At 51.5% G+C, this 23186-nt stretch overlaps 1 protein-coding gene across 2 annotated transcripts in view; it reads left to right on the top strand.

The window, feature by feature from the left end:
* Positions 1–1095: 1095 nt before the first annotated feature.
* LOC146783125 (uncharacterized) overlaps positions 1096–23186 on the top strand; it is a 252211-nt gene continuing 230120 nt past the window's right edge. For both annotated transcript variants that reach the window (XM_085638822.1, XM_085638820.1), the window contains exon 1: positions 1096–1144. The gene's annotated coding sequence lies outside the window, so the exon portion shown is untranslated. The remainder of the gene's footprint in view (positions 1145–23186) is intronic.

Here is a 23186-nt window from a genome sequence, read left to right as displayed (position 1 = left end):
GCAGCCGTAAGCCATCCCTGCTGTCGTGCGTAATCATTTAAATGCCGTTTCAGGGGCGCAATCGCCCTTACCAGCGCTGAGCTGACAGAATGCTGCACCCCAGCATCCAAGGCTTCAACGAGCTCTTGCTCGAAGGAACCCGCAGGTTCCGACTCATAATACTCCTCCTCATAAGTGTATTCAGCCATGGTGTTGGTAACTCGTATTCCTTATAGCACAGCTATGGTGTGATGGGAGGAGTATATCAGGGGGAGAGGAACAACCCCAAGCAGGCCAGGCACAAACAGCCACCAAAATTTAATTATAACAGTGGAGGGAGGGCCTGCTACCTCTCTCGGCAGAGCCTATGCAACAATTGTACAGCCCGAGGTGTAACTGTTCCTGGGCGTCAGTCGGGGCACAAAATACGGGCTTTGAATTTTGAAAACAAGCGTTTCCCGCTCCGACAATCACTCCGATCGGAAAAAATGGCCGCCGCGCATGCGCGGAGACGGCCGCCCGTGAAGAAAGAAAGAGGACTCGCGCGAGTAGAGACGCGCCGTCCTCAGGCCCCAGGTACTCCCGCTCCACACATAATCAGGCCTCGGGCACAGAGCGCCTGGCCGGGGAGGCCGAAGCGCTCCCAGCGAAGCAGCACCGACGCGAGCGCTCTCACGAGCAGCGGGACGGTAAGAAAGGGGGATAACGGTGAAAAAACAGCGCGTCAGGAAATAAATAGCCAAACGCCCTAGCGGAGCGAAATCCCAACAAAAACAGCATATAATTATCACAGCAAGCGCGAATGCCGCATAAAATTATCACAACAAGCGCGCTACATACATAACCAAAGTATCGTATATAGTGCGCATCCAACCCATACACCACCCACATAAGAAAGCAGTAAGGGAGAGGCACTTAACTGGCTGCGGAGCAGCAAAGAAAGAGGAGATGTCTGCCTCGACGGGACCTTATATGGTTATAGTCTCTATGGTATCATGACACATTGGATTCATGGGATTTGTAGTTTGTAATAAAAAAGGTGTTTTTTTATTGGCTGCTGTGTAGAATAAAGCAAAGAATGAGAAGCATAATCGGAGCCTCCGGTCCTGACATAGAATTCCTTCTGGGCTGCAGCAGAAGCATGTCTGGGGAGGGCTCGGAGCAGGCGAGTGAAACATTTTCTAGCTTACCTGTTAAGAATTTTCAATTCTATTATAGGACCGGAGGCTTCAGATTAAGAAATTTCCTAGTTAGCACGAAGGAAAGTTTCAATTCTAATAAGGAGACGGAGGCGAGGATTATGCATTACTTTCCTCACTTTATTCAAACAGCAAGTTAAAAGACACAGTGTAAAAAACAAACACAAGACCACAACTCCCATGAAGCTCGGGAGTAACCGTGGCAACCAATAGTCCAATCAAAACCACGAAGGGTCCCATAAACAGTAGCAGTCTCCGTAGTCCTTCCTCTTTCTCTGCTGCAGGAAGTTAAGCCCTGTGGGTTCTATTCCGCCTTGGAGTCGGAACCTAGGATGACAAATACAAAATAGTGAAGTCTGCTACCAAACCCTGACAGTCATCAAGGTCCATATGCTACATAAGTTATCAATGCATTTGCAAACTTTGCGAAAACAATCAAAAACAGATATATAATACGAGAATGCCACAGTGCAATATAATATCCAATCAGATGCAAAACAAAGTATTGAACATCAGCAATAAACATTGACAATAAAAAGTCTCAAAAGATACTTCCTTGATACGCAACTCTGAATCACTCCATTCATAGATCGCTGATCGGAATTCACAAAGGGTGGGAAGGCATAAGAGAAACATGCCCGGGTGGGATAATCCTCGCCTCCGTCTCCTCATTAGAATTGAAACTTTCCTTCGTGCTAACTAGGAAATTTCTTATTCTACAGCAGGAGCGGAGGCGAGGATTATGCATGTTCAAAGCCTCCTTACCACCAAAGCGGCCGCTTCATGGATTGGTTTAAAGTAGAACTTTTTAAAAGTTGAATCTGAAGACCAATCCGCCGCATTCATAATGTCCTCCAATCTACCCCCTACCTGAATGGCCTTAGAAGCCATTGCTCCCCTGGTAGAGTGTGCGCCAAACTCAGCAGTGTCAATACCGGCCTCAGTCATAATCCACCTGACCCATCTGGCAATGGTCGGGGAAGATACCGCCTTAAACGTTTTTTTAATGGCAATCAGAAGTTGCCGTTCTCCCGGAGGCCGTACCTCCAATGTCATATCCTCATAGGCCTTGAGACATCTCACTACACACAATGTCGGGGAGTCTGGAAAAGCAGGATAAGATACTGACCTCGTACTCGTCTTGGTTCTCCTGGAGATGGTAAAAGTGACCCCTTCCGGGGTAAAGATCCGTGCTGTGAGATCCAAAGCTCTAACATCTGATGCCCTCTTGCATGAAATAAGGCATAACAACATAGCTAGTTTCGCTGATATCTCCTTTCTAGACAGGTACTGATTGTCTTGCCAGGACTTCAGTAAACGTAAAACCAGGTTGACATCCCAGAGGCCTGTATAACGGGGCTCAGGGGGCCGAGAAATTCTAATGCCCTTCAAGAGTTTACACACCCAGGGATGTTCCCCCACCGGGATGTTGTCAATGGGCACATGGCCCGCCGAAATAGCCGATCTAAAAGAGTTGATGGTACAATAAGCCAGCACTTCCTGAAAGAGCTCTGTTAAGAAATTGATGATGTCCGAAACTCTGGAGCCCACGGGATCCAGGTGTTTCGCCATACACCAACGTACCCATCGCCTCCAAGCTGATCTGTACCTTTTGATGGTCGCCGGGGCCCATGCCTGTTGGATGAGGAATTCAGCCTCACGCGAAAGAGTTCCGTCCGACCAACGTCGCCTGAAATCCTCCACGCCATAAGCTGAAGATGGCCCTGAAGCACCAGGGGATGAGGATTGCCCAGGGGGTCCACCAAGACCCCGTTGAATACAGGCAGACGAATAGGAAGGTCCCAGCTCAGCTCTAGCAGAGAAGGGAACCACGCTTGAGAGCGCCAAATCGGAGTCACCAGGATCAGAGAGGCTGTCTGTCGCCGAACCTGGGCCGCCACTCTCTGGATGAACAAGAATGGCGGAAAGGCATAAGCTGGTATCGAAGACCAGTTCTGGAGAAAGGCGTCCACCGCTGCTGCTCCGGGATCCGGTTTCCGGCTGAAGTACCTGGGAAGCTGGGCGTTCCACCTGGAAGCGAAGAGATCCACTTGGCAAGGACCCCAGGAGTGCATCAGAGAGCTGAAGACTGTCGCATCCAGTCTCCAATCGCTGGCGTCGCGGAAATGCCTGGAGTTCCAGTCCGCTACCGAGTTCTGAGCTCCCGGGAGATATTCGTCCGTCACCGAAATCTGACGCTGAAGGCAATAATGCCAGAAGTCCTTGGCTAGGTCCACCAGGACACTCGACCGCGTACCGCCCAGGCGGTTGATGTATTGCACCGCCGTCTTGTTGTCCATCCGGAGGAGCACACAACAAGACACTCTGTCCGTCGTGAAGGATCGAATAGCAAAGGACCCCGCCAGAAGTTCCAAACAGTTGATATGCAGGGAAAGCTCCTCTTCCGTCCACCTGCCCCCCACTGAGGTTGAGCCGCAACGGGCTCCCCAACCGAGGCGACTGGCGTCCGATTCTATCACCAGATCCGGCTGCGACCCGAAGATCGCTCGACCATTCCACGCCTCCATGTGGTCGATCCACCACTGGAGTTCCCCTCTGGATTCCTGATTCAGAGAGATCAACTGGGAGTAGGTAAGGCCCCTCCTTAGATGGGACGCCTTCAGTCTCTGGAGGGCACGGTAGTGCAGGGGGCCCGGGAAAATGGCCTGAATCGATGAAGATAACAGGCCGACAATTCTGGCCAACTGCCGCAAGGAGATCCTGTCCCTCCGCAGGACCTTCCTCAATTCCTTCTTGATCTTCCCGATCTTCTGCTCCGGGAGATGTAGGGTCGCCGTTCTGGAGTCTATCCTGAACCCCAAAAAGGTCATGCATTGCTGCGGGATTAGGTCCGACTTTACTTGATTGATGGTAAACCCCAAGCTCTGGAGGAGGGAGACTACAGTCTGTAGGTGGGAGAGAAGATGTGTCCTGGACTGATCCATTATCAGGATATCGTCCAAATAAATGATCAATCGAATGCCCAGAGTCCGGAGGTGCTCCATCACTGGCTTGAGGAGCTTCGTAAAGCACCACGGAACCGAGGACAGGCCGAAGGGAAGGGTCAGAAACTCGAAAACCTGTGTCCGCCACCGAAACTGGAGGAACCTGCGGTGCGGAGGAAAAATGGGGACCGAGAGGTAGGCGTCCTTGAGGTCCAGACGCACCAGCCAATCGTCCTGCAACAAGAGGTCACTGAGAAGATGGATCCCCTCCATCTTGAAGTGGCGATAGACTAGCCACTCGTTGAAGTCCCTGAGATTGATAACGGGACGGTAACCCTTGTCCTTTTTTTCCACCAGGAAAATGTTGCTCAGAAACCCCGTGGTGTGAAGATCTGAAGGACCGATGGCCCCTTTGGATAAAAGCTCCTGAACCTCTCGGTCTATGAGGGACTCGTCCTGCGAAGTAAACACCAAGGGCCTGGGCCTGGCCCCTTGAACCGGGGTTCCGTAGAACTCTATGTGAAACCCCCTGACAGTCTCCAGTACCCAGGGATCGTGAGTAATCTCTGCCCACATGTGATAGAACAGGGCGATTCTCCCTCCCAACCGAACCGGGGTTAACAAAGGTACGCTTACCGCTGTATCCTCCGGTGTTGTTGTGGGCGCCTCCCCGGCCTCGGTTGTTCTTTCCTCTGCCGCCCCGGGAGGGGTAGAAGGTCCCTTGGCGACCATCCTGCCATCCATTATTACGCTTGGCCTGGGCTCTATTAGGGCCTTGCTGCGATTGCCGGCCGGAGGAGCGACCCCTGCCTCGTCCGGCCCCACCGAAAACCTTCCCCGGGAAAATTTTCTTCATCGAGGCTTGCGCCTTGTCAAGGGTTGAAAAGGTGCCCACAAACCTACCTAACTCTTTGACAAAAGGATCACCAAACAGGGAACCCTGGGCTATCGGGCCTGCCTCCGAGGAAGAGAGCTCCCCAAGTTTGGGGTCTATCTTTAGCAGTAAGGAACGGCGACGTTCGGCCGAGAGGGCGCAATTCGCATTGCCTAGCAGGCACATCGCCCGCTGCGCCCAGCCCGTAACCTCGTCTGCCGAAAGGGGTTCCCCAGAAATACGGGACCTCTCCGCTAATTCTATCACCTTAGTCAAAGGGCCCACTACATCTAAGAGCTTGTCCTGGCAAGCCCGCCATGATCTATCTATCCCTTTCTTGGGATCTTTCATATACTTAGCAAAGAAGGTGCACAATCTGGGATCAATATCGGGGGTCAAAGTGACGCCATTGGGCAGGGAGGGTCTGGGACATTCCGACCGCAGACGGGCCCTAACCTCTTTATTGAGCGGACGCCTAATTTTGTCGGCCACATAGTCAGCCACCTTTTTGTCAGGAACCCATTCCGTGGACCGGGGTCTATAAATGCACATGGGATTAAACATATCACTTGAGGGACCTTCCCCCTCTCCTACTGAAGATGCAGAAGACTGAGGACGCCAAGATCTGTCCTGCTCCTGGTCCCCATCCGAGGAATCCCCATCATCCTCCAATTCCACCTCCCCCAACTCGGGAAACCCCTCTTCAGGGTCGTAATCTGTGGCGCCTTCGTCGACGTTTTCTCCGGGTACAACCTCCTCCCAGTAGGGTGCATCACGAAGCGTGCGCGCACTTTTCTGAAAGGCTTCTGCCAGACGGCTGAAGCCCTCAAGGTGCCCCGCGTCACGCTTGTGGGCCTTGCGCGGGATAGCAACAGGCGCCCCGCTAGGCCCGGCCTCCCCGTCCCCCAAGATGCCTGTGCCTCTGAACACATGGGCGGACAGACGGTTAACGCTCTCCTGCAGAGGGGCAAGCGCCTGGGCGATGGCCGAAGAGAGGAGCCTGTCCACCTCTGCAGGTCTGCGCACCTGGGATAGCCGGTCCTCCTCAGAGGATAATGATGGGGTATAGTCGTGCTCCCTCTGAGCATGCATGATAAAAGGAGGTGAGGGCACCAAATTCAGAAATGCCCCAACTAAATTAAGGGGGGCTCTTCCCTTGCCGGTGCCCCGTAGCTGATACTCCTCTGATGACTTTCACTACACGTGGAGGAGTCAGCTCGTTAAATTAAACAGTAGGGCTATGCCCGTCAATCCTACCACGAAAGCGGTGTCAGGCGAGGGGTAGAAAGTTGTAAACACCGAGGCAGAAGCCTCACACACGGCGCTTCACTGGCGCCTGAAGCGGAGCGTTGCGCTAGAAGCGCGAAACAGCGCCACCTAGCGGACCCGCTCCGTATTAAAAAATACACGCGCTCGGGCCGAAGCCTACCGCGCGACTCTGTCAGAGAGCAGTCCGCTACAATATCGTAGGAAAACGAACAGAATCAGGCAATCAATTATAATGAAAAACTACACAAAGCCCATGCAGCCAAGACCCAAACCCACAGTAAGGAGAGAAGGGACTTAACTGACGGGCCAGCAGTGAAGAAAGAGGAAGGACTACGGAGACTGCTACTGTTTATGGGACCCTTCGTGGTTTTGATTGGACTACTGATTGCCACGGTTACTCTCGAGCTTCATGGGAGTTGTGGTCTTGTGTTTGTTTTTTACACTGTGTCTTTTAACTTGCTGTTTGAATAAAGTGAGGAAAGTAATGCATAATCCTCGCCTCCGCTCCTGCTGTAGAATATGCTCTCTCTCTCTCTTTCTTTACTGCAAAATTAAAAGCAGCCAATAAGAACATTCATAACACAGTGGAAGTAAAACATTCCCAGAATGCTTAGCGTCACATTGTAAACACCATAGAGACTAGCCCTATAAGTAACTGTCCACACGGAACACCTCCTCTTTCTTTGCTGCTCCTCCCAGAGTTAAGTGCTCGATAACATTCTTGCCATAACTCGTGATTGTTTAATTGATGTGCATTGCTGTGATTGCCTTTATCCTTCATCAGACTTCACCGCGTGTCTTCCTGGCGGTACGCGGAGCCTTCCCTCATCGGGCCCGCGTTGTTGGAGAGCCTCGTGTCGCGTAACCCAGTTGGGCTGGTTTTGGGCTACGCGACGCTCATTATCGTACCTCCTCGCTCCCCGCGTTTTTTCAAACGCGGTCCGGAGCTCAAGCTTGTCTTTCTGCTACCCTGACTGACGCCTAACCTGGGCTGGAAAATAAGGCAGGCCTTAGCTGTGTGCAGGCTATTATATTGAATTTTGGCTCTTTCTGCCCTGTGGGCTTCCTCTGACTACAGCTTTGCTGAGGAGCAATTTAAACTGCTAAATGTATTATTGCACCAGGGCTGCTCCCCCTTGACTGATTCCTTTGGGATCTTGCTGCTTTCACAAACAGTCTCTCGCCTTAAAAATCACGATGGAAGACTGGGCCTATTTCGAGGAGGATGAATATGGGTACTATGAGGAGGAGCATGGACCCCTCCTGGACGACAACCTTGTGAACGCCCTTGATGCTTCCGTTCAAGACTCCGTCAGTAAGGCGGTGGAAGTAGCGGTCCCTAAGACGGTTAATAAGGCGCTTGCGGCAGCTTTGAAGCTGATTACGACGCAATTGGAGAATTTTGCCAAGCGACATGGCATGCGCCAGCAGGATGCTGGGAGTTCCTCGATGTCCTCCCAGGGAGGTAGCGCCGCTAATACCAGGTCGTCCAGTTGGCCGCACGCACATGCTTTGTCCAAGCTCCCTCCACCTTCTACACGTGATCATCCTTATGCTGGACCCTCCAACCCGTTACCTTCATCGTCTAAGGTATTTACTGATACTGGTACGGACACTGACTCAACTGGTCTTACAGCTTCTCCCAAGAAGAAGAAGGCCAAGAGGTCTTCTATCCGCCCCCAATCCCCCAGTCTATCAGCCCTCCATACCCTTTGATTTTAACCCACAACAGATCATACATCCGAGGTCATCTGATTGGGCACCTCCTCCGGAGGTCGCGGATTACATACACCAGAATTTGAGGCGCTCCTTCGACAGAGAAGTCAGGAACCGACTTCGGTCGGAATGTCTGCGCCCGGATGTACCGGACAAAGTCGCAGAATCTCCCGAGATTGACCCAAATATGGTGGCTTTCCTTAAGAAATTCCAGAAAGATCCTAAAAAAGGCATTGATCGGGCCTGGCGGGGATGCCAGGATAAGTTGTTGGATACCATCGGTCCCCTGTCCAAGACCCTTGAGTTAGCCCTGTTAGCCAAGGAGTCCGGCGATCCTATTGACCCGGATATCCTCGCTGGTTGGACGCAGCGTGCCATCTGTTTTATGGGCAAAGCGAATTGCGCCATATCAGCAGAGTGCAGGAAGTCGCTTCTGATGCGCATGGATACCAACTTAACTGAGTTAGCATCTGCTGAACCAGGTCCATTAGCGGACGGCCTCTTGTTCGGGGAGCGTTTTGTAAAAGATGTCTCAAAATATGTAGGGACTTTTACATCATTGGACAAGGCCCAGACAAATATCAGAAGGGTGTTTCACACAGGCCTTTTTGGAAGGGCAAGGCAGGGGCCGCTCGCCAGGCCGTCAATACCAGCAAGGTCCCTCCAGGGGGGGTTACGGCCACGGTCGCGGCGACTACCAGGATCCCACCAGAGGAGGCACATTTTATCCAACAAGGCGTTTCCATCGGCGCCGTTTCCATCGAGGAGGCCAGAGGGGAAATTTCCAGCCTCAAATTACAACAGGTAAGCCCTCTGTCTCTGTTCCTCTATCCTTTGGGGGGGTCCGATTCGCCACTTTCTGCACAATTGGCGCGCCAGTACTGAGGACGCCTGGGTTTTTCAGACAGTGCAGGGGTTTCAGATAGATTTCTTTCAAACCCCCTTGCAGGAGTATCTCCCACCCCCTCTGTATTTTTCCTAACAAGACAAACTTTTTATAGATCGCGAGATAGGAGACTTGCTGGAGAAGCATGCAGTCGCCTACTGCGAAAGGGGGCCTGTGAGCTTCTGCAGCAACGTTTTTCTGGTACAGAAGAGGGACCGGTGGTTACAGGTTGGTGTTAAACCTGAAAGACTTCAATTCCTATGTGCTTTACCGTCACTTCAAGATGGAGGGGATCCATCTCCTAGCGGACATTCTCAGACAGGCAGATTGGTTGGTGCATCTCGATCTCAAAGACGCGTACCTGACAGTTCGCATCTTCCCGCCTCATCGCAGGTTCCTTCAGTTTCAGTGGCGCGGCAGACGCCTGGAATATTTGGTCCTGCCTTTCGGTCTCTCCTCGGCTCCTTCGTGCTTCACCAAGTTACTGAAACCGGTGATTGCACATCTTCGGGAGCAAGGAATACGCTTAATAATTTACCTTGACGACATCCTGACCATGGCATCTTCGGCTTCCCTTCCAACCCTTTACCTGTAGATAACAATGACATTGTTAGAGGGTCTGGGATTTGTCATAAACAGGTCGAAGTCAGTTCTGGTTCTGACACAGTGCGTGGAGTTTTTGGGCTTTGTGATCGACTCTCAGTCGGCCCAGCTTCAGTTGCAGAAGCTGAGGGACCTGAAGAAAGAATTGAGGAAAACTCTGGACACACAAATGATGTCCTTACGGGCGATCGCTCGATTGGTGGGCCTACATGCATCATCCATACAGGCGATTTTCCCTTCAACGTCTCAAGATCAGGCACCTACAAAAGGGCCTGTCTTACTCGGATCGAGTCCCGCTGTCAGACGATGCCCGAGCGGAGATTCAATGGTGGTTGGCGCACGTCGATGCATGAAATGGTCAGGCGATCTTCGGATCTCTCCCGGAAGTGATCATAGTGTCCGATGCCAGCAGGACGGGTTGGGGAGCCCGCTGCGGGGAGGTGACCACGGGGAGCAGATGGTCTCTCCAGGAGTTGGAGTTGCATATCAATTGCCTCGAGCTCCTGGCAGGTTAATTTGCGATTCGCACTCTCTCACCCAGGAAGGTATCATGTTGTATTCTGTTACGAATGGACAATATCTCCGCTGTGAGGTATATAAACAAACTGAAGGGTACCAGGTCCCCGATGCTGGCGGAGATCGCCAAGGACTTCTGGCACTATTGCCTAGCGCATCAGATCACGGTGATTGCGGAGTACCTTCCGGGTTGAGACAATGCAATAGCGGAATGGCAATCCGGTCATCTGAAAGATTACAGCGACTGGAAACTTCATCCGTCCCTGTTTCGCCAGCTCCAGTCGCTGTGGCGTCCGTTCCAAATAGATCTTTTTGCCTCTCGGCTGAATCAGCAGCTAGAGTTCTTCTTCAGTTGGAGGCTAGATCCTCTAGCGAGAGCCACCAATGCCTTCACTCAGGACTGGTCTCAGAGCACCCAGTATGCATTTCCCCCGTTCGTCCTAATACCCAGGGTTGCGAGTCAAGTGGTTCGACTCCGATTTGGAAGTCACAGCCATGGTTCCCTGTCCTGTTGGAGATGGTGTGCGACTTTCCAGTTCAGCTCCCGTGCTTCCCGAGGATACTCCAGGACCCTCATGGGGAGCTCCACCCGTTAGTCCTCGCGGGACAGCTGTCCCTGATGACCTGGAAGCTTTCCGGCAACAGTGGTCGTTGCCAGGAATTTCGGAGTAAGCTTCCAGTTTTATCCAACAAGCCTGGGCCCCATCTACCAGGAAGAGCTACAGTTCCGCATGGAAGGCTTGGTTGGGTTGGTGCTTGGAGAGGCACCTGGATCCCGTGGATGCAGATATCTCTCACATTTTACATTTTTTATCACAAAAAGCCGCGGATGGTTTATCCTATAGATCGGTGAACAATTTCCGGTCAGCTATTTCCGCGGGTCATGCGCATCTAAAAGGCAGGCCTATCGGTATGCATCCGATAGTGTGTAAACTCCTCAAAGGGATACGTTTAGCAAACCCTCCTAAGGCTAAGTATACCGCTTTATGGGATGTATCTAAGGTATTGCAGATGTTTGAACAATGGCCTAATAATGAATTACTGTCAAGAAAAAAATTGTCAGCTAAGTTGGCTATGCTGTTATGTTTGTCTGCATGTCGCAGGGTTTCTGACATTAAAGTGTTAGACTTGGAGGGTAGCATATTTTCTCCTGAAGGTGTATCTTTTGTGATAAATGCTCGCACTAAAACGTTTTCAAGATCTCTATGTATAAGTATATGAAGAGTCTACACGGTCACTCAGACGAGATGGTTGTTCAAGGTTGCTAATTGCTTTGCAAAAACCTTTCAAACCGGTTACCTCTGCTACGATTGCCTGGTGGCTTAGATATGTGATGTCAGAGGCGGTGTTGACACTGATTTGTTTGGAGCACATTCAGTCAGAGGTGCTATGGCCTCCAAATCATTTATGTTGGGGACTAGAGTACAAGATATCATGAAAGCAGCTGATTGGTCTTCTAGTTCCACCTTCAAACAGTTTTATTACAAACCTGTGGGTGATGTTGCTTCTGTTGTTTTGGATAAGCGTTAAACTAGCATAATCGGAAGCCCCCGGTCCTGTAATAGAATAAAAAATTTGCTAGCATTTGCGCCAAGAATTTTCAATTCAATTAAGGACACGGAGGCGAAGATTATCCCGCCCAGGGTACTGATTATGATGCATAATGTCATGTTACCCTCCCTGAGATGCAAATTAAAACGGTTGTTACGAGTATACCTTTCTCTTTTCAGGCAATGACCAGAAAGGCGATTAAAATATCCTGGTGCTCTGTTGGAATGGAACGGTCTTCGACCTTCACGTGCACTTTCTACAGTTCCTGTTGGATCTCCGGTCCATTGTGATCAAGATATGTTTGCTGTTTGGGACTATAATTTTGTTCAAGTTGGACTCTGCTCATTGGGCAAAGAAAGAGGAGGTGTTCCGGTGTGGACAGTTGCTTATAGGGCTAGTCTCTATGGTGTTTACAATGTGATGCTAAGCATTCTGGGAATGTTTTACTTTCACTATGTTATGAATGTTCTTATTGGCTGCTGTTAAATTTGCAGTAAAGAGAGAGAGAGCATAATCTTTGCCTCCTTGTCCTTAATAGAATTGAAAATTCTTGGCGCGAGTGCTAGCAAATTTTTTATTCTGTGTGAGGATCCGGAGGCTCAGAATATGCTTCTCATTTCTTTACTGCACAATACAACAGCCACTCATTAAAAAGTAAACAAACCTACATTACCGATATATGTCATATATCGCATGCTTCAATCACAGTAGAACTGCCCATTTAAGTACTGATGTTGCCATTTTGTGTCTGCTTTATTTACAAGGTAGTTATAGACCACTCCAACGGAAAACCAAAGTCAAAAGTCCAATATTGCTCAACTTTATAACTGGATAAACTCATACTGCAGACATAAATTCACAACTTCTAACCCCGTTCTGGGTTCCCACTTGGGAACCCCTACATGCCTACCACCCAACCACTGGTCATGGGTCGCCTGTGCTCTAACGCATCGCCTACAGCAGCACGCCCAGGGACAGGGGAGACCCCACAATCTGAGGAGAACTCGGGACCTGAGATACCTCATCGAGCACTAACCGCCAAGCTGGGCATGGTGTTGAGAAAATCGGAGCTACTCTTGACCAAAAGCATACAAAATTGGAATCTATAATATACAAAGTAACTTCTGACTTCACGCTCTGGCGCGCAGACCACCGCAAACTGATACTGATAGCTGAAAAAGTACACACCAACAAGCTTGTGTTGGCAGACCTGCAGCCGACAACCTGCGCAAACACTGCAACGCTGCAGAGTCTACTCGATCGTGTGAGCACTTTAGAATATAGAGTAGAATACTTGGAGGGCCACTCACACCAGAACAGTATTAGAGTGGTAGGCCTCCCAGACTGTGAGGAGGGCTCAGATGCAGTGTTGTAACTGGCTAAGAGATCTGTTACCAGAAGATGCACTTAATTGTGGAGCATGCCCACAGGGTACCTGCATGCACACCGCCACCGGGCGCCCACCCCAGACAGCTCCTGTTTAGAGTGTTAAACTGTAGAGCTTAAGATACCATCTTGCGAGAAGCACGCAAACTGCATTCAATTAAGATTAAAAGTGTCCAGGGCATGATATTCCCAGATTACACAGCGCATGTGCAGAAGCAGTGGAGCTACTTCCAAGCAGTGAAACATTGCCTCCGCGAACTAGACATATGCTACTCCCTACTGTTCCCGGCCTGTCTCCGGGTGGTGGCAAAGGGCACTGCCCGTTTCTTTGACTCCCCAACGGATGCCTGGGACTGACTGGAGAGCGTCAGATTAAAGGCCGAGCACTCCTTGCCTGGAGGCGCATCTGAAGAGCAGCAGGGGAGGAGAGACCACCGTAGGGGTCGAGGTCAGAGAACTGGCGGCTCTCCTCCACCGTCTACCATCCCCAACCTGGAACAGAAAATAGCGGAGCGCCAAGAGGCTCTTCATGTAGCAGCTGCAATTCGGGACCAGGCATTGAGTTCGGACCAAGATGCAGACTCTGCCACATCCCTAACCGAAGAGGATTCCTCTCACACCTGGCTGGCGGATCCGGAATCACCAGTTCTGCCAGGATATAATATGAACTAGCAACAGGCCTCAGCCAGATGAACTCACGCCCTAAAAGGGCTCATCGACCATAATACGGAGTATCCTGAATGGCTATACACATCACAAAATCAGCTTATACGTAGACTATGTTGAAGGGGTACTGGGAACTGGCAATGTAATGTTGCAGTGTAACACACTCTACACCCCAAAATAGTGGAACACACCTAGCTCCTGATGAATAACACTGTAGGGGTACTCCACAGTCAACTCCTCAGTATGCACTACCCCCTTTCAGATATCAGTGTACCTGTTAGTTGTCATGGTTCGGCAGCACAATCTGGATGATCCCCCGTTGTGGGTCTGCCCTCATAAGGTTACAGAGGTTACTGTTAAACACCTCAGATTATTTTTTGCAGCCTGCGGAGCACTGCTACTGCCAAACCACTGTTAAGCACTCACACCCTGTCATTAATGTGTACCTTAAAAAAACGCACCACATGTGTGGTGCAGACAACAGCAAGCTCTTAGTATGATGCGCACCAATATCATCACCTGGAATGTGAGGGGTATGCACACATCCGCACGCCTATACTCTTACCTCCAGCCCGATCCACACACACAGCACTTTTGCAAGAAACCCACCTAACGCAGATTGATGTGGACCATCTGAGATGGCGCTGGCGAGGGTAGGTGTTCACCACTAATTATTCCTCTCAGGCCAGGGGGGTGCTGATCTGGGTCAAGACGAGGACACCTTATATGGTAGAGGAGGTGGAGGCAGACGCGGAGAATAGATATGTGATCACAAAGGGTTGCCTGAATGGTCAACACATTCTTGTGGGATCTATGTATCCCCCTAACACAGACCAGGCCTCATTCCTGTGGAAACTGTCTGATGTCCTAGCCCGCTGGAGTGGGATTCCCTGGCTGATAGAAGGCGATTTCAACTCTGTACTTGATGTCACTGTAGAATGCTCATTCTCACCCTTGTCACGCCCCGCGGCCACATCCAACGCCCAGGCGCTGAACACTTGGCTTGCCAATTGGTCCCTAATAGACATATGGCGTATAAGCAACCCTGATGCAGGCATATATTCCTTTTACTCCCCGATGCATTAGATGCATGTCAAATTAGATCGTATTGTAGGGTCACCTGCACTCCTCCCCATTATTGGACAGGCCGACTACTTGGGACACACACACTCCGATCATAATCCCCAGTATGTGCAACTTACATGGGAGATAGGCCTGCCTGCAATCCCCATGTGGCACCTTTAACCAGCAGCTTTGGAGGATCCACCATTTTGGGAATCCCTTGGTGCCGCAACGGGGGAATATTTTGACCTTGATGACAGTTCCACACAGAATAAGTGTCAAGAATTCCTGTCATACAAGGGAAACACGCCCTTATGTAAACAGGAGAGCTGTTACATAACTCAAGGGAAACACGCCCTTATGTAAACAGGAGAGCTGTTACATAACTCAAGGGAAACACGCCCTTATGTAAACAGGAGAGCTGTTACATAACTCAAGGAAAACACGCCCTATAAAGGGAGGAACCGGGAGGTACAAGGCTGTCGGATATTGTGTTTACACCGACGTACCTGCTTCGTGAAGAGCAGTGTTCCGGAGTGGTGCTCCAGTAAGGCAAGAACGGAGGTAGGTCGAGTCGTTACTCCCTGGGCCGTGTCTTGCCCCATCGTCACCTGTGAAGGACCCGGAAGCTCTACCGGTCAACCATTGAGCTTCGCTTTTTGACTCGGCTGAGTCCAAGCGCAGTGGCGCTTTTGCTGGTTGGAGTCGTAACTCCCAGCCCGACCAGAGACACAGGGACTGCCAGCTGTAACGCACACCAGGAGGTGTTTGCCGCGTTACAGACTCGGAAGTCCACAGGATCGATCGAGCGGCTGCTCTCGGTTCAGTCTTCTTGCTTGTGATTGGGGTATCGGTGACGCATCACCAGGAGGTGACTCCGCGTCCCGGTGCAGTCTGAGGAAGAGGTTGAGCGGCTGCTCCCTTCAGGTAGAGACCCCGGCTGGGTGTTTCCCTGACTCCTCGATTCTCCCCAACACTCTTCGTGCCCCTCACAGCCTACCGATTGGCATTGTCGGCCATTTCATTTCTGCCCTCTGTTGGCATACGCCGGGATCGGCGTATATGCAGAGGACGGTTAGGACCATCCGTGCTGTGGGCTGGTAACGTACTTAGCCTGGAGGAGTCCAGTGACTATAACTTTTGTTTGTTCTTTGTATTTTATTTGCCTTCATTAAAAGAACTAACCCTTCACAAGTGGTTGCGTCCTCATTGTCGTGTCTGTTAAACGATCCTGAGACGTTCAGGGCGTTACAAAATATCCGACCTTAATAACACTAACTGTCTCCCGGTCGATAACAGACATGGCAACACTTGATGATGTGCTGGCTGCTTTAGCGGCCATGCAAGTTGAAGTGGCTGCCTCTAGGCAAGAAACAGCCGATGTAAAAGCCAGACTGGATGCTATCCAATTGGACCCGCTCACGCCCAGCACCTCCCTCACGAACCAGACCCCTGCGGTAGTAGTGGAAATGCCGGTAGCCATCCCCTTGGCAACACCAGAGAGGTACAGTGGGGATCCTAACACAGTGCAGGTATTCCTCACACAAGTGGCGCTACATTTATCGTGCAAACCAAAGGCGTTCCCCACGAGTCAGGCTCGTGTGGCTTTCCTTATATCCTATTTGGCTGGAAACGCGGCACAATGGGCCGTACCTCTGGTGAGCAGGGACGACCCCCTCTTATGTGATTGGGGTGCTTTTCGCGAGGAATTCCTGAAGGTATTCGACAGAAGGGCTGACTCGTACACGGCGGACCGTGAAATGCTTGAGTTGAGACAGGGATCCAACGACCTGGTGCAGTATCTCAACGCGTTCCGAAGGCTGGTTGCGGAAACCAAGTGGCCTGTTGCTAAACAGACGGCGCTCTTCCATCAAGGGCTGTGCGATGAGCTCAAGGACGCCGTGGCTCATATTGACCCTCAACCCAAGACATGTGAGGGCCTTATCAACCTGGTATTACGGCTGGAACATAGGCTAAGTGAAAGAAAGGGGGATCATGGGAGAAAAGGAAAATCCCTTCCATCCTATGTGACGGTGGGAAGCCCTGAAACTTCCACCGCATCCAAGGGAGAACCCATGGACATCAGCGCAATACGAGCGAGCCTCACAGCCACGGAGAAAGAGTCACGCCGTAAACAAGGATTGTGCCTATATTGTGGCAAAAAAGGCCACTACGTACGTGAATGCCCTGCCAAACCGAAGACGTCACGTTATCGGGCCAACCGGTCGGTAACAGCCGTGGTGGACATACCGGCGGAAAACTAGAGGACTCCAAGACCAGAGAAGGGGCATCTCGGAGTCGCTCATCCATCCCTTCACTTTCCAACTCGGTCACTAAGGGACAACGACACCTGTTTATCACGGTGCACGTGGGAGTGCATGACCAGTGGATACCCGTTGTGGCCATGGTGGATTCAGGGGCCACTGGCATGTTTATGGACCACAACGAGGCATGCAGGCTAGGGCTAGTGCTTCTTCCCAAAGCAGTACCCGAAGACGTCTATGCGGTAGACGGAAGGCGATTGGTGACGGGGCCCATCGGACAGCACACGGGGGTCCTTCCGATGAGATATGGGAGGAACCATTTGGAACAAATCGATTTTAACATCATCCGAGCGCCCCAATATGGCGTCATATTGGGATTGCCGTGGCTACAGAAACACAACCCCTTTGTGGATTGGCCAACACATCGCATCGAAATGACGTCACCGTATTGCATCCTGCATTGTGGAATAAGAACGGAATCCCTTGACGCAGATGAGAGCGGGAGTCAGACGGTGGCTACAGCGGCAGAAAAAGATGTGGCTCTCCCCCAGGCTTATCACAGTTTTGAGGATGTATTTGATGAGGTGAAGGCGGAAGTGCTACCACCACATAGACAGTTTGACTGCCAGATCGACCTGGTGCCAGGGGCCAGCGTTCCCAGCGGCAGGCTGTATGCCCTGACGGAGCCTGAAAACGTGCATCTCCGGGGGTACCTGGATAAACTCCTCAAGCTAGGATTCATCCGCCCATCCAAGTCTCCGGCCGCCTCGCCACTCTTCTTCATCCCGAAGGCTAATGGGGAGCTGAGAGCCTGTGTGGACTTTAGGGCATTGAATGCGATAACCATAAAAAATCGGTACCCCTTGCCTCTCATCAGTGTACTTCTGGAACAGGTCAAGAAAGCTCGTATCTACACCAAGTTGGATTTGAAAGGGGCATACCATCTGGTGCGCATGAGGGACGGAGACGAGTGGAAGACCGCCTTTAAGACCAGGTTCGGCCTTTTTGAGTACCTCGTCATGCCGTTCGGTCTGTGCAACGCCCCGGCAGCCTTTCAGTACTTTTTGAATGAGGTATTCAGAGAGGAGTTGGATATCTACGTGGTCGTATATATCGACGACATCCTCATCTATTCGTCCAGTGTGGAGGAGCACGTACACCACGTCAAAGCTGTGCTCCAAAAGCTGAGGGAAAACATGCTGTTTTGTAAACTCAGCAAGTGTGACTTCCACGTCACATCCGTGGAATTCCTCGGAGTGATGCTGAGTCCAGAGGGACAGGAGATGGCAGAACGAAAGATCAAGGCGGTGAAAGAATGGCCGGTGCCCCAAAGCGTGAAGGACGTCCAAAGTTTCATTGGCTTCGCCAACTTTTACAGGCGGTTTATAGATGGATTTTCAGGAGTGGTGGCCCCAATCACACAGCTACTGAGGAAGTCCAAGGAGTTTGTCTGGTCCCCTGAAGCGAACAAAGCCTTTGAGGCCCTGAAAAGCGCCTTTGGTAAGGCGCCGGTGTTGGCTCACCCCGATCCGGATCTCCCCTACGTGGTGGAAGCGGACGCGTCGGATGTGGCGCTGGGGGCTATCTTGTCCCAACGCAACCACGACACAGGGGTGCTTCATCCCGTTGCGTACATGTCCCGCAAACTCAACGACGCCGAACGCAACTACCATATTGCGGAGAAGGAGCTTCTCGCAATCAAGGACGCCTTCACCGAATGGAGGCATTGGTTGATGGGGGCAAGACATGTGGTATCGGTGTACACGGACCATCGGAACCTACAGTTCATGACGGCCACTAGACACCTTTCTCCCAGGCAGCTGCGGTGGATGATCTTCTTTGCGGGGTTCAACTTCCGCATCACATATCGGCCGGGGACGGAAAACCGGAAGGCGGACGCCCTGTCCCGTCAATCTGCAGTTAAGGAACCATTGCCTGCAACCGAGCGTTCCATCATTTCCCCGAGGATGGTATTGGGGGTTATCCAACCGGATACTTTCCTGAGGGGAATAAAGAGAGGGATCAGGTCATTCGCATGGCGGAGGTGGCTCCTCAGTCACAGAGAATGGCAGCTGAAGGACGGGATACCCCTGAAGGGCAGGTGCCTATTGATACCCACGCCTAGGCTAAGGAAACAAGCATTCATCTGGTGCCATGACTCTCCATGCGCAGGTCATTTGGGCTTTGAAAAAACGGTGGCTAGCATGGGACGGCATTTCTGGTGGCCAACCATGAGAGTGGATGTCAGGAGGTGGGGACAGGAGTGTCCTACGTGTGCTACCATGAAGGCCGACCATGGCCGAACCCAAGGGCTCTTACATCCACTTCCGACCCCGGATAGACCATGGGATAGCATATCACTGGACTTCGTGGTGGGTCTACCGGTAGACCAGGGGATGACGGCAATACTGGTGGTGGTGGATTACTTGACGAAAATGGGGCACTTCATCCCCTACAAGAGAGTCCCTACGGCCGGGGAATTGGCGTCACTACTCCTAAAGAATGTGGTACGACTGCATGGATTACCTGGGGTGATCGTGTCGGACCGGGGGTCGCAGTTTACTGCGCAATTCTGGAAGACTTGGTGCACTGCGCTGCATGTTAAGACCGCCCTGTCCACCAGCTACCACCCTCAAACGGACGGCCAAACCGAGCGCCTGAACCAAACGCTCAAACAGTATCTGCGATGTTTTGTGGACCAGGGCAGGGAAGAATGGGTCGACTTGCTATGGGTTGCAGAGATAGCCTATAACAACGCCACTCACAGCTCCACACAGTCATCTCCGTTCTATAGCAACTATGGCCAACATCCCAGGTTCTTGCCATTTCTACATCCGTTCAGAGAGGACAGGATTCCCGCCACAGCGGACAGGGTGGCACACATAAAAGACACGTTGATGCGCTCAAGGGCTGTCCTAATAGAGGCCAAGAGAAGATACAAGGCTGCGGCAGATAGGAAGAGAAGGCCCGGGCCACTGTACCGCACTGGAGACTACGTCTGGATATCCACAAGAAACATGAGGTTTCGAAAGAACAGTGTGTTCCATCCCAAGTACATGGGCCCCTATCGAATTACCAAGTGTATGGGTCCCGTGAACGTGAAGGTGTGCTTGCCCCAGTCATTGCGGATACACCCTGTCTTTCATGTATCATTGCTCAAACCAGCACCCTCCAAGCCGTCTGGGACACCTAGGCCGGTATGCGTGGAGTCGGAGGTGGAGTATGAAGTGTCGGGCATACGGGCGTCCAAATGGCGCAGGGGGAAGCTGTGGTACCTGGTTGCGTGGAAAGGCTATGGCCCGGAGGAGCATTCATGGGAACCGGCTGAAGGGGTTCATGCTCCGCGCTTGGTCTCCTTGTTCCATCGGCGTTTTCCTGCCAGCGCTGGACCCGTGGGGAGCCGCTGAGAGGGAGGATGTACTGTCAAGAATTCCTGTCATACAAGGGAAACACGCCCTTATGTAAACAGGAGAGCTGTTACATAACTCAAGGGAAACACGCCCTTATGTAAACAGGAGAGCTGTTACATAACTCAAGGGAAACACGCCCTTATGTAAACAGGAGAGCTGTTACATAACTCAAGGAAAACACGCCCTATAAAGGGAGGAACCGGGAGGTACAAGGCTGTCGGATATTGTGTTTACACCGACGTACCTGCTTCGTGAAGAGCAGTGTTCCGGAGTGGTGCTCCAGTAAGGCAAGAACGGAGGTAGGTCGAGTCGTTACTCCCTGGGCCGTGTCTTGCCCCATCGTCACCTGTGAAGGACCCGGAAGCTCTACCGGTCAACCATTGAGCTTCGCTTTTTGACTCGGCTGAGTCCAAGCGCAGTGGCGCTTTTGCTGGTTGGAGTCGTAACTCCCAGCCCGACCAGAGACACAGGGACTGCCAGCTGTAACGCACACCAGGAGGTGTTTGCCGCGTTACAGACTCGGAAGTCCACAGGATCGATCGAGCGGCTGCTCTCGGTTCAGTCTTCTTGCTTGTGATTGGGGTATCGGTGACGCATCACCAGGAGGTGACTCCGCGTCCCGGTGCAGTCTGAGGAAGAGGTTGAGCGGCTGCTCCCTTCAGGTAGAGACCCCGGCTGGGTGTTTCCCTGACTCCTCGATTCTCCCCAACACTCTTCGTGCCCCTCACAGCCTACCGATTGGCATTGTCGGCCATTTCATTTCTGCCCTCTGTTGGCATACGCCGGGATCGGCGTATATGCAGAGGACGGTTAGGACCATCCGTGCTGTGGGCTGGTAACGTACTTAGCCTGGAGGAGTCCAGTGACTATAACTTTTGTTTGTTCTTTGTATTTTATTTGCCTTCATTAAAAGAACTAACCCTTCACAAGTGGTTGCGTCCTCATTGTCGTGTCTGTTAAACGATCCTGAGACGTTCAGGGCGTTACAATAAGCTCCTTGAGTGAGATGCCTTCAAGGTGATCATTTGGGGGCATTGTTTGGGCCTCACATGGAATATCCGTTAACAGCTGGGTGATACTGTCGACAAGATCGAATACACACTACTGCGACTTGAGACACACACAGCGTCATGTGCATGAGAAGCACAGCAACTAGACGGAGCGCGCAGCAAACATACAGCACTATTGGAACGACTCCGATGCCTGAATTATGCAGCACACTCTGCTCGTGCACACGCATCGGACAGAGCAAGATGCTTGGTGACATGGTTAATACCCCAAAAGCACCCCGACACCCTATACACAGTCTGCGCAGTAGTGCGCGACACCTCCTCTATACACAGCACAAAATCCATGCAGGGATGACTTAGAATTACACATTTCTGCATGAATCTGCAATACAACATGACCAGGCCCGTCTGAACACCTTCCTTGATTCAGTGCAACTACCCATAATCACCTCTGAGCAACACGCAGCACTTAACGCGCTTATCGCCCTCGCTGAGATTCGCGACGCCATAGCAGCCGTTGCGACGAGCAACGCCCCCGGGCCTGACGGTCTACCCGCTGAGTACCATAAGGCCTATGCAGCAACCCTAACTCCACTGCTACGTAGTAAGTATATCGCGGCCTTTGAGGAGTCGGCTCTCCCTCCGTCACTGCGCAAAGCACTCCTGATCTCCCTGCCTAAGCCTGATAGGGACCCAACCAACCTGGGTCCTTATCGCCCTTTAGCCCTTCTGAACGTCGACTATAAGATATTGGCAAAAATACTAGCTGACCGACTGGCGCCATTGGTTTCGTCCCTGGTCCATGCTGATCAAAAGGTATTTGTGCCAGCCCGCAACACTGCCCTAAACCTCTGATGTTTTTTCAGGGTAGCTACTTACTCAGCGGCAGGGTGGCCCTATTCAGGATGTTTAATACTTGATCTTGAGAAAGCCTTTGATTTGCTGGAATGGTAATTTCTGTTTGCCATAGTGCCGCGATATGGTCTCGGGGTAGTTCCTCTGCGTGGTTAGGCTACTATAGAGGGAACCGACAGTGCATATACGAATGGGCCCTTATGTCTCTGACCCAGTACATGTGGGCTGAGGAACCCAGCAGGGATGCCCCCTATCCCCGATTCTTTTATCTTTGGCTATAGAATACCTCGCTGGGGCCATCCGGATGCGTGGCGCAGGATGGGCCATTCCCCCCGGGTAACAGCACACATGTAATTTCGCTATATGGAAACAACCTCCTCTTGTAGGTTTAAGATATAAGATCGATTCCCCCTTACTAGCGCAAACGTTAGGGGATTTTGCCGTGCTATCAGGGCGGCGGGTGAACGCAGCAAAATCATGCCTATACCCCTTTGATTCCAAGTGCCTAGACCCGGCCTACATGCTTAATGGAATTCCCCATAGTCTGGCAAACAGACACTTTTTGCCATCTAGGGATAAGGATATACCTTCAGCCCGTGGACATGTTAGATGGCAACCTTGGGAAAGCGATGACAGCCATTCGCTCTCAGATGTCTTTTAGGGGAACACTTCCATTGTCAGTCATGGGCCGCGTGGCCCTTATCAAAATGGTGGTCCTGCAGAGACTCCTATACTATTTTACCAATCCACCCCTTTATATCCCACCTCCCTTCTTCCATGTACTTGAAGGCACCATCAGAGATTTTCTTTGGAGCAGCTCCCGCTATCGAGTAGCTATCAATAAGCTCTACCTGCCAACAAACTAGTGTGGCTTGGCAGTGCCTAATATGGAACAATATTATCTCGCTGCTCAGCTTCAGTGAGTGGCCAGATGGATGGCTGGTCTTCAGATGGCTGACACAGCCGCTATGTCACCGCCCTAGTCACTCTTCCCA

Source organism: Triturus cristatus, chromosome 12 (genome assembly GCF_964204655.1).
Source record: "Triturus cristatus chromosome 12, aTriCri1.1, whole genome shotgun sequence".
Lineage (NCBI taxonomy): Eukaryota > Metazoa > Chordata > Amphibia > Caudata > Salamandridae > Triturus > Triturus cristatus.
Note: the sequence above shows the minus strand (reverse complement) of the source record. Positions and strands in the feature narration are given on the sequence as shown.